This window comes from Akebia trifoliata, chromosome 15, assembly GCF_017979445.1.
Source record: "Akebia trifoliata isolate Shusen 1 chromosome 15, ASM1797944v1, whole genome shotgun sequence".
NCBI lineage: Eukaryota > Viridiplantae > Streptophyta > Magnoliopsida > Ranunculales > Lardizabalaceae > Akebia > Akebia trifoliata.
Window position 1 is genome coordinate 1,567,252 of NC_141389.1, and position 12,956 is coordinate 1,580,207.

Below are 12,956 nucleotides of genomic sequence, written 5' to 3' on the forward strand. Positions count from 1 at the left end.
GGTAAAAGATGAAAAATAGTAAAGCCCAATACAGCATAAAGTTATGGGTAATTTTGAAAAGAGGAGAGAAAAGAGAAAAGGTAAATCTTGAGAGATAAAAGAGAGTGATCACAGTTGCGTTTTAAAAAAACATGGGAATCATTGTCTGAAAGCCTTCAGAACTATGCAAATCTACCAGAACATATGAGCTGCAATTGAAAAATAAAAAGAAGAAGGATTTACAAATTGTCTAAAATCTTCTATCACCCATTTTTTTAAACTTCATGAGCATATTTCAAACAAGGATTTACAAACAAATAAATAAATCAGGAATTAAGGTATCTTAGAGAATTTAGGAGTAGACATGACAAAGGCAATAAATTAAAACATAGCCATGGAAATGGTTTGATCATATACAAGCATTGATCAATGATGGCACCAGCAGTGCAGGTTGAAAATTTAAAAGGACCGGACGATGAAATGAGGTCGCAAGAAAATACATCAATAGGATATATGGCTCAAGATATCATAGGATGATTGGTCCCACCTTAATGCACCAACACAAACCCTAAAGTGGTCATGATCTTAAACTATACTACACTAGCCTATTAAAAGATCAAGTGCCATGATTAGAAACATCCAAAATAACCACATAAGTCACTAAGAATTAAATAAAAAATAAAAATAAATAAAAAGCATCCAAAATGGACTCCTAAGAAGGTTGGTAAATATTTTTAACCTCAGCTTTACTTTGTAGTAATAACTTCTGAAAGCTCCCCGAGCATATCCAAGTGTTCCAAGTGTGAGAAAACTCCTAATAGCACAGTTTATCATGAGAACACTTATATTCAATCAAGCTTTCATAAATTGTTTGAAATTGCGCTTCTTCAAGGAAGTATAATACTCCCTTTGTCTGAACAAACGATTAACTATAACTCCTAGATTCATGCAACTCCTCGCATTCATACTGACAATATTCATGGATTCGTCCGATTTCTCATGGTGAAATTCTTCATGGGTTGCACTTTCCTGGTTCCTCCACATTATCTTGCAAGACACACCAGTAGGTTTAGTATTAAATACTCAAAGAAAGTATCAATTTGTGTCAAGGCTGAAGACATGGAACGTGCATTGAAGACAATGACTATTGTGCCGAGTGCTCATATGCATGTTAAGGGTCTAAGAAGATGAGAGGAATGCCAATAAGGGCATGGGCCAAGGTAGGTGATTGGATAACGTGCATTGAAGACCATTGGCCACACTGATGAGTGCTCATATGCATGTTGAGGGTCTAAAAAGATGAGAGGAATGCCAATAAGGGCATGGGCCAAGGTAGGTGATTTGACAATGTGCATTGAAGACCATTAGCCACACTGATGAGTGCTCATATGCATGTTAAGGGTCTACAAAGATGAGAGGAAAGCCAATAAGGGCATGGGCCAAGGTAGGTGATTCGATAATGTGCATTGAAGACCATTGGCCACACGGATGAGTGCTCCTATGCATGCATCTTAAGACTCTAAACAGATGAGTGGAAGGTAAAGGCCATGGGTCAAGTTAGGTGATGGAAGTTTTGACTAGTCCAACTAGCTTATTTGAGCTCCAGCCCAAGCATCTAAATTGAAGCTTCAGAGAGCCTTATCCCATGCGATGAGATGCCATACCCCCTGGAAATGCAGACGAGGAATCATACGTGGCTGAGCTAGACTTTGTGGAAGCTACAAGACTTGGGAATCACTACACGTCCCAAAGGGGCTTTAGAGGAAGATATGATAGTAGACAGAATAGTATTTGTATGGGTGACCCCAAATATTGGGATATGGCTCCGATGATGACGATGTTGATTATTGTACTTACTTTTTTTTTTCTCCCTAAGAATGTCAAGGTCTTTGGGTTTGATAAAGTCACCATGTTTAAAACCCAATACCTTTAACACAAACATACTAGCACCAGTTTCTAAAGATGTCGGTGATGCTGACCCAACCTACTTGACTTGAATTCCATACTGTCCCTGAGATGTAGGATTCACAACTTTTTTTTATTAGTTTAGGACACAACTTCACAAAACAACAAAGCTCTTAACCATGTTTCTTGAGACTAGCAACACAAACATTATCATCAACTCCCAATATCAAAATCTTATGCCATCTAATGTAGACCAAATACAAATCACTTTAGGACCTCAGCTCATGCATTGGGTTAATCAAGTTAAGCATAGAACGTTTTAGAAATGTTAAAAGTTTTTATCTCCTAAATTCTTCCAAACTTGGAATCACTTTTCCTACTCTTAACCACACACTTTCATCTAGAAATTTCTTACCTAAAAAATTAAGCAAATCAAGTATAATAATATAGGAGAAGGAATCAAAAAGAAAAAAATATTAAAGAGATTTGCATAAAATCCTCTAGAACCCATATTCTCAGACTAGAACACTAAAAGATCAACGACTAAGACATCTGAAAGATTCTAGGAGTAGTCCTAGAGGATAATAAATTACACCATTGTTGGCACCACTGAAAATAAAAATGCAAAGGGGAGGGAAATAGTGAAAGGATTTGAATTGAAGTAGTGAGCATAGATTTGAAGTTGTTGTGTAAATATCTTGTATTCTATTGGGAATACGTTGAGCTGCGGGGGCCAGACCCCAGATCAAATTTTTTAGGGTTTTAGAAAGGGCAATTATGTAATATTTTCTTAAGGGTTTTCTATTTTTGGGGAGATAGACATGTTTTTCTCTACTCCTGTTTTTGCTAGAGATCTCTAGGGTTGTAAAACTTGAAAGAAAATAGTGATTGGATATTTTATATGATCCGTGGATCTAGGCACATTGTCAAACCTCGTAAATCCTTTTGTTTTATGTGTTATCTTTGTCATTTCCTTTTCTCCACAGAAGTAAAGGAAATTATGGCCCTAGACAGAATTGAATCGATCAAGAGCGTCACCGATCCCAACATAGTAAGGAATTGGGATAAATCTACAACAATAAAGCTACACAAAGTTTTGGGATCAGCTAAATGAATCCTGTCCCTCCATTCCACACTGTGATGGTGGCAATCAATCACACACATAGAATCATGTTTCTAACATCAATAAAAAAAAAACCACTTTTCACAAAATAAAAAAGATATAAATAATAAGCTTAACAACAATTAAACACATAAACTGAAATACCCATTTCACCAAACTGTATAATTTCAGGAAATAAAACATGCGTAGAAAAGAAAGCTACCAAAAAGTAATTTTTCCCCAATTTCCAACACATGAAACCCATCAATCCATTAAACCTAGCAAAACTTTCTCTTACATGAAAATTATTTCCAATAATCTTCTAATAGCTTCTAAAAAATCAAATACCCATTTCATAGAACTAACAATTCAGCCATTAAAATCAATTTAACTGCCAATCTACTCAGAAAAATCACAGAAACAAATTGAAAAAAGAAAGAAATAAATAAAAATACCTTCACAAGAACCCACCGACAAAATCCTATCAGTGGAGATGTTTTTTTAACAGCTCGTCTTCACCGAAAGAGAGAGAGAGAGAGAGGGTTTCAACTTTCAATGTTCTATTCTTCACAGAAGACTTGATAAAAAGGACTATGGTCAAGAAAGTTGACTGATTCTTGACTGAGTCAAAGTATATCTGGTACGGCTCACGCTCATTGGTGCCCTCACAAATGAAGTTTTGGCCCATCCAAGGCTTGGACCTGCACCCCTACAAAAATTTGAGAAGGTTTCCTCACAAACCCAAAACTCAAAACATAGCTCAAACTTTAAAATAACTAATGTTTCAAACTCACCATTAAATATGCTCAAATGCAAAGTTAATTCTTCTCTCCATTTTATTATGTGTCCAAATCCTAGTCTTTAATATTAGAAATAGGTTTCTATCAGTTTTACTATCTCCATCTACGTTCTTCTGATTATTTATTTCGTTTTTTTTATGATTTTCAACTTGGATATTTTTTTCAAATTGGGATTATAAACAATTTTTGTTAAATAAACCTCAATTATTTCAATCGATTTTATTTTAACTTATTGTCTATCGGAGCTACTCCAACTTTAACCAAATGTCTTCATCTTTAATTTTATCTTTCCAAGTTTTTCCTTTCTCATTAACCACAACGGGTCCGTTCATCGTTGCTATGTTCAATTCATTAATATGATGTTTGTTAACCACTCAACATTTTCATAAAATATAGTTGATTTTATTATTGTCTTATAAAAAGTGAATCTTCACTTTAATGCAACTTTGATTTTGCAGATAAGACCTTTCTCAATTTTGGCATTGTTATGTAAAGAGTCATGTTTCTGACATCCCCATATGCCTGCTGATGTGGCATGGGTTAGAACTATAGATTTCTAATACACAATTGCACATCCCCATAAATATGCACAGTACACGCCAGGGGGGTCAAAAAAAATCATTATTCTTATGTAAGATAGAGATGTGATAACGACACAGGTCCATTGATTCAAACCTATTGATAGTCTAAACCCATATTCGGTTTTAATTTGTCTAGTCTTAACTAAATAAATATGGGCCGAGATAACTGATAATGATTCAACTTCCAACTTCTAACCAAACTATGCATTTCTTTCTCTTCAATATAAAAAATATTAGTACTTCAACATATGACAATCAAATTCAATCCACCAATCATAAAAATCCATTAATCTAATTGAAACATTTAACAATGCATTAAAAGTCTATCATACAAGCCAAAGAAAAAAAAAGATTTGTGTAAATGATACTCAAATTATCAAAAATACCATGCACTATCTCATTCAAGCTTGTGTGTGCTTGCATGTTCTCTTATTATACCTTAATACTATATTCCCCACAATTGTGTTTTCGAGAATGTTGATTTGCAATGTCATTCCTATGATCGTTCAACTTTGCTTGTTTTGGTGGTTATTTCAAAAAAAGGAGTTGCAACAATACAAGAATCCTGTAAAATTAAGTTTATAATGTACAATTCCCCTATTATGGTTACTCACATGGAAACGTAAAATGTTTGTGTTCACCTCATTGAAATAATTTTATTAGGAATAAGATGTGTAGACACCCCAATTTGAACGGGCCCAACTTGAAAAATACTCAAAAATATATATTTTTTATAAAATAAAAAATCATAAACGAGATTAAAGGCCCAAATTTTCAAACAATGCTTATTTTATTTTAAATAATGGCCTTAGACCTCTTTACTTGGCCCATGAGCTAAAAATGGACTATTTCCCACCATAAACCTACACCATCACCACCTCACTTTTCAATCCAACCAAATACAACCCAACCCTTAAGTCCATTAGTCATAAATCATCTCATATGTCAACTCAACCCAAATCCTAAGTCCAAATTTCAATCCAAGTCCAATGATCATAATCAATTACCAATGATTGTCACAATGAAACATATGTCATCACCTCAACCCACCTCCCTGATTCATCTACCAACCCCATCATTTTTTTCAAAAAAACCAATATACACACACCCATGTCATAACATACCTCCATCATTCTCTCCAAATCCCTCACTACAAGGCACTCACCCCCCCCTCACTCCTCCCTAATCAACTCACCTAACACACATCCCCTACATCTCTTTAACACATGTCACTATTTCCTCCACTCTTCAAAAAACATTAACAACCACCCTCTTATACTTCTTTCTTCTAATCAAAACTCACTACATTTAACTCACCTAATACTCAACCCAAATGGGTTGCAAGATCCGACAAAATTTGAATCACAAACAACCCATTTATTTTCCCTTCCACAAATACTTTTCTACTACCCTTACTTTACACACATCCCCTTCACAAACTTCACACCATGTTACTCCCTTTTCACTCTATTTTACCCCTAAAAACCATCTTCAAAGTCTTATATCCCCTCTATTCTCACCACAATTCCTCCCAAGACTTAAATCCTCTATCAAACTTCACTCTCTCTCAACTCTCAACTCTCAACTCTCAATTCTCTTTACTCATAACCTTTACACATATACCCTTCTACTACTATCAATCATACATATCTCACACATTGAGACTAAATTCAACGAAGCACACCACTTGAAGATTAAGAAGAAATTCAAAGAGGAAGAAGAATAAGGTAGGGTGTGAATAATAAAAAGAAAAAATCACTTCTCTCCCTTCCATAGTTCTCCCTCCTACTTCTTCCCTTTCTTTATTTTTATTTTTCTTTTAGATTAGCCTTAAGATGTGATGTAAACCCTCATCTACCTCAAGTAGATTGGGTATTGACTCAGTCAAAAGGGTAGAAGTTGAAAAACCTTTTCTTAGACAATCCCTATATTAATGTACACACCACAAAAGTTTGTGACTGAGGCCTTAGGCCCTTTCCTTATGAAAATGGACCCTTGACTAAAAGTCTTTATTCTTCAAAATTTCCCAAAGGTATGGACTATAGAAATGTTCTTTCCTCGATAAAGAAGTCCTCAATGGTTTAAATCGAAATCAAAATCCCTCGTACTTGAGGATGTAAATAGATTTTCTAATTTTTATTTTATTTTACACAAAATAACTAAATCCGATGTTACCACCAATGGTGAAAGGAGTAAGGTGCCTAATCCCTTCCTTATTCTCTGATATGAAACTTCTTACCTAAATTTTAGGTGGACCTATAACCCTAATTCGTTAGAGAATCACTATGAATGAAAAATAATTTTTTAAAAATTACTTTTCGAGTGACCATTCACACCTTTTAAAAAAAAAAAAGATAAGTTGTAATTCCATATCCAAGTAGTGAAAAATTTTGGATTCGAAAATCTCATGTCTACAAGATATATGTAGACAACATGATTGTCGTTGTTGCTTTTGATAATGGCCTCACTAGAGTATATATATAAATGAAATGTAGAATATAAATAGATCATTAACGAAATTTTCATGTTTTCAAAAATTTTAAAATGAAAGAGGAAAAATGTAATTTAAAGACAATTGAAATATTATCTACAATAAAAGTATCAAAAGAAATTATATCCAGAAAGATTTCTCCAAATTCTATCGTCAAAAGATCATTATAACATCATTAATTTTACTAAGAGTGGAGATGCATCCTCAACAATAGTTTTCATCATTTAAAAAAATCACTCAAAGATTTTGTAGGGAAAGGAAACTCATATTTTTCTCTCATATAAATATCATTAGACACTAGGTTAAGTAAAAAATAATTGATTCAACAATCATGGTACATTTTCTTACACTATTTTTCATCTTAAGATTCTATCTCCTTCAACAATCAAATATCAAAAGTAAGATAAGAATTTGAAAAAATAATAATGATAAATTTTTTGATAGTGATGTAAGACATCTATAATTCTAATTATAATATTAAGTAGTTTCTAATTCTAGTAGGATTTATTTTTATTTTCTAATTTTGATTAGATTTATGTTTTCTATTTCTAGTATGATTTATATTTCATAATTATTTTAGGAGTAAAATTCTTTATTAGTTTCTAATTTATTTTTATTATTTAAATTATAATTAGAAGTGCTTAAAAATATTCAAATTGAGTTATACTAATATTATAAAATTGTTATTATGTTATAGATAATTTAGGAAAGTTGATTTTTAATGTTTTAGAATGTTTTTAAGTTGTTATGATGAAGTTATCTCTATAAAGAGCTCTAAAAACAAAATCCAATAAATTACAAAAATATCAATTCAATTATCTTTTCTCTTAATTACTTTTTAATTTTATACTTTATTTTTTTAAGTTATTGCTTGTTTACCAAATGAATCTATTGATTCAAATTGATTTTTAATGTTCTATTGAATATAATATCTTAGTTCATATCAAATATATTAATTCACAAGTTCCATTACGTTAGATAAAAATATCAAAGATCTTTTAAAAAGGGGTTAAAGAACTTGAAGATTGATTGAGTAACCCTAAAATGGCTTGAATCCTTAATAAAAAATTACTTAATTAAATTACTTTAATCAAATGATTAAAAATAACTAATTAGGCCAATTTTTTATGTATAGATTTTCTTTAATATAAGATAAACATTTATAAATTCAATATGTTAAATCTGATAAATCTTATATGACGGTTAAAGAAGATATGCATGTATTCTCTAAGTAAAAAAAGTAAGATAATGATTAATCAACATTCTCTTTTTAATAATTGATTTTTATATTTTTATGCTAAAGAATGAGAAAAAATATATGAAAAAAATATTAGATACCTTTGATTATTTGCAGTAACAATAGATCTTCTTCCATATTTTTCTATCAACATCTATAACAAAAAATGATAAAATGAAATAAATATTGTAATTATTATTTTTTTGTATTTTACAAGCAAAATCAATTATATTTTAGATAATTAAGAAAATATAAGGAATACTGCGATACATTCATAAACCTTTGTTTTCATTGGATTGAAGGCCATGCAAAAATCTTTTTTCTTTATTTTGATTTGAACAATTTGACCTACCCATGTCCTTAATAATCATTGACTGTTCAATAGGATCGGGGTAGATCCTCCTTTCTAGGAAGCCGATAAACTTGATTGCATGACCAACAATCAAGACGTCGGTTTTTTTCTACTATAACAAAATACCTAGAAAGTTTTCTTGTTGTGATTATTGATGTATTGTAACATCTCGAGTTGTAGAAATTTCCACAATAACAATAATAGTTGGAGGAAAATGAAGACGATGGTATCTATTTTTATTCACGTTGAAAGATAAAGAAAAGCTTTCAAATATATATCGCTAAAAAAAAAAAATCAAACAAGCTTTAAAAGATGAGAAATTATTGAGAAGGGAACGAGGAAAAAATGGCTAAAAGAGATGGTTTAGATCGAAAGAATAAACATATTTTTAAAAATTAAAAATAATTCTAGGAAAGAAATGATCATACAGGAAAAATGAGGTATGAGATCTTAAATACTATAAATTACTCGGATAAAAAATATGGTTCGACTTTTAATGACTTGAAATATTAAGAAAGAAGAATTTCATATAATAGTATGAAATAACCTCTTAAATACTATAAATAATTTTTTAATGGAAGATGAATTAAATTATAAGAAATCATGAAAGTTAAAATATTAGACATAATTGAAAAAGATATTATTTAGGAAGGACAAAGGGACTGACTTTTAAATATTAGAAATACAGGAAATTAGGAAAATCTTCTCGATGAAAGTAAAACTTATCTAATAAAGGTATGCTAGGTAAGACATTAAATATTACGTTAAAAATTAAAGTTTTGACTCGAATGGAACATCCATAGAATGGACTCACAAATTACTCGAATTACTAAAATAAATAGTTATACTCAATAAGTATCATTTTTCAAATTTAAAATTATATTTATTTTCTAATTTTTATGAAAAAGAATATTAAATATATAATATTAATTTAGTCAAGATTTTAAATCAATTTTAAAATCTTTCAATTCTTTACTCGATTTCATCAAACTATCGAATCAATACAAAATTCAATTGAGTCATGCTAATTCAATTGAGTCATCAAATATTATGATTTTAGTGCGCTATAAACAAATAACGCACTTGAAACATCTATAAAGGATTATGATGTTGTTGTAGGGTGACAAAAATGATCTCAAAATTGGGTTGATAAGTGAATGATCGATTGATATATAATCAGCTACCTATATAGTTAGTAACATTACGACTTAGACTTAAAAGTCAAAATTTATCTTTCTCTACAAATTTTCTCATTTTCTCCATTTTTCTTCCCTATATTATCTTTTTCTTCCTTCATTTTTTATGTACGAAAAAAAATCATTCTGATTTTCAATTCATTCACTCTTTAAATTTATCTTCCTTTACAAGTTTTTAATGATTAAAGGTGATGGAATATTTTTTATCAATCCATTAAAATATTTTATTTACAAAAAAAATCTTACATGCAATCTATGATTTTCTTCCAGATATATTTTCAATGCCAACTTCATTTAAAATTTAAAATAGTATTTGTTGATATAGTGTCATGTTGATATTTGTTGGAAAGCATACATTAATTTTTTAAATAATATTTTTATCCTAAGTAAAAATGATCATAATCAAATTACCATGCGATTACAAATATATAATATTATATATTACATCGACAAACCACATACACAATATCAATATTAGACCTATTTCGAGTGTTATTCAAAACAAAATACTAAAATCAAATTATAAGAAGAAATAGTATTCAGTACAAATAAATATTTACAAATCATTATTTTTTCCTTAGATTTTAACAAATTCATCCCAATGCGATATCTAATATCACTTTTATCCTTTGGAAAAGAAAATTTTACATTTTTATTTCTAATCAAACAATTAATACTCTATTACAAAAATCTTATAGTCATTTTATCCTTATATCTCTTTAATATTTGGAAGAGGGTCATACCTTGAATTTTAAAAACATCAAACATAAGCATATATCTTTAAACACATCATTATCTACATTTAAAATATTAGATAAGAAATTGTAGAGATTTTTCATAGAGGATTTGACTGTAATCATAAAATTTATATTAGTTAATTTAATTTTTTTTAGAAAAAATTTAAACTTGTTAAAATGATAAATTTGTCAACATAAAGTATAAAATTTGTAAACTAAACTAATATATTTGTCAAGATAACTTAAAGATTTGTCAACAACATGTCATATATTTACTAACTACTTTTCATAAAATTGATAACATAAAATGATATGTTTGTCAACATAACATATATGTTTCTCAACATAAATTAATGTTATGAGAATTTATTGATACTTGTAAATATTATGTTAGTTTACAGTAAAAGAAAATATGTAGAAATGATTTAAAATTTCTTATATTTTATTCGATATTTATTGATTCATACTAAAAGATAATCCAAATATTTAGGACTATTGATATGTATTTTTTAGATTTTTTTATCTACATAATGTAAATGATCTCTATTTGATTACTGTCACAATAAAAAATAGAATTTGAATTGAAAATAATTTTTTTATATATAAAATTTCAAAGAATTAGCTCTGTCACACACAATTTTTTTCTTCAATGATTTCAATTAAATTGAATTAATTTTCAATAGAACTAATATTTTATCACACATGCACAAGATATAGAAAACCATCTTTATTTTTTTAAGGAGATTGAAATCAAAACATTTCAATTGTATAATATTTTAAATAAATCAATTTTTTCTAACAAGTACACAATATTAAACCATACAAATCGAATTTGTAAATATTATATATTTTTTAATTATTCTTAATTAAGTTGAAAAATATTTGTCAACTTTAATTATATATTTGTCAATATAATCTAATCTTAACAAATCAAACTGTCAACCTTATATATTAATTATATAATTGACGAAATATGTCAATATAACTAGAATAATTTGTTAATTGTATAATTTTTTGATTATGAAATTAGAAAATATATAATTACCCAAGAAGTGTTTATTCAAGCCCTAATCGAAATTGAAATGATTTAACAAGTAATAAATAAAATCATAATATCTCTAAGAATTATGATTTTAAAAAGAATTATATCAATGGCATACTTAGGACTTCAACAAAAAAGGTAAGAAAACACATTTGTTCTTTATGTTTTTTATTTCATTTAAGATTTAAACACCTTGTTAATTGATTCTAAAATAGTGAAGAAGAAGAAGGTGTAATTAATCAATTTTTTTTATATTTCTTTATGTTAACATAATATTTTTTGGAGGGATTTGATATAATTGTTTAAGTTAATATTCAATCGTTAGATCTTTATTTTGTTTAATATTTTAAATTTAAAGTAATAATGCGTATTTCAAAAATATCAAATAATTTTAAATGCAAAGTAATATGTCAAATCTATTATCATTGTTTGAGTAAACGTGCATATGATTTACACATTTTTCAATTACTTTATGATGACAATCTTATAATTATCATCTATAATAAGAACATTTTAGACCTAATATAATAAAATAAGAAAGTCCAAGATACGTGTAACCTACGGTTAAAAATACAAAAAACTTTAGTAATTATTTAAAAATTTACCTAATAAACAAAAGAAAATTGATTGAGATGATTTCATCATACGAATAAAGGTTGACTAAGTCCCAATTAGAAAGATTATGCAGCTTAATAATTTTAAAAGAATAAGAATGAGACCAAAAAAATAATGTGAATTAAGTAGTGAGAACATATATTAGAACATCTGAATTAATAGAAATCATGACCTTAGAAATACTAAATAGATGGACAAGATTCATTCATTCAAATCCAACTTTTTAAAAATAAGGTTTAGATTATCATATTCACATATAACATAAGAATTTAACATTAAAGATACAATTCAATCGTATTTTAATTAAAGAAAATGCATGGACAAACTCCTCTTATTATTTATTTATAAAACAAGATGTATAGACATTTCGGATTGCACGACATATGAAAAAATATCCAATATAATTAGATTTTGTATTAGCTTACAAAAAATTTTACACATAAACAAATAACCCATCAAATATGCTTATAAAGAGTTCAAAACAATAAAATAACTTAGAGATTGTGTTTACATATAATGTATGAACAACCTGTTAAATCGTTTGTTGATGAAAAAAAGACTGCTATTTAGCCACATATCCCATACAAAATTAGATAATCATGTTGAAAATATACTTTTACCAATGGTTTGACAATTAATACAAATTTGTCAATATTTGATAAAGAACCAGTGACACCCCATGAAGCCAAGAAAAATTGAAAGTCTGAAAGGACTTTCGAAATCTCCCAATCCTAAATAAATAATTTTAAAAATTAGGTGCAATAAGTAAAAATTGGAGTGCCAATAGAACTTGTTTTAAAAATTGACGGCATTACCGATCATGTCCAATTCACCAAAGATGATGATGATGATGGGGATGACAATGGTGATAGTGGTGATCATGATGATGATCATAATCATAATTATGATGATAATGATA

At 28.7% G+C, this 12,956-nt stretch overlaps 1 long non-coding RNA gene across 1 annotated transcript; it reads right to left on the reverse strand.

The window, feature by feature from the left end:
- Positions 1-460: 460 nt before the first annotated feature.
- Positions 461-3,735, reverse strand: LOC147383823 (uncharacterized). The gene is made up of 2 exons (XR_015172446.1): positions 3,442-3,735; positions 461-1,026 (listed from the first exon to the last, which is right to left on the reverse strand). It is a non-coding gene; the product is annotated as an uncharacterized LOC147383823 (long non-coding RNA).
- Positions 3,736-12,956: the final 9,221 nt, after the last annotated feature.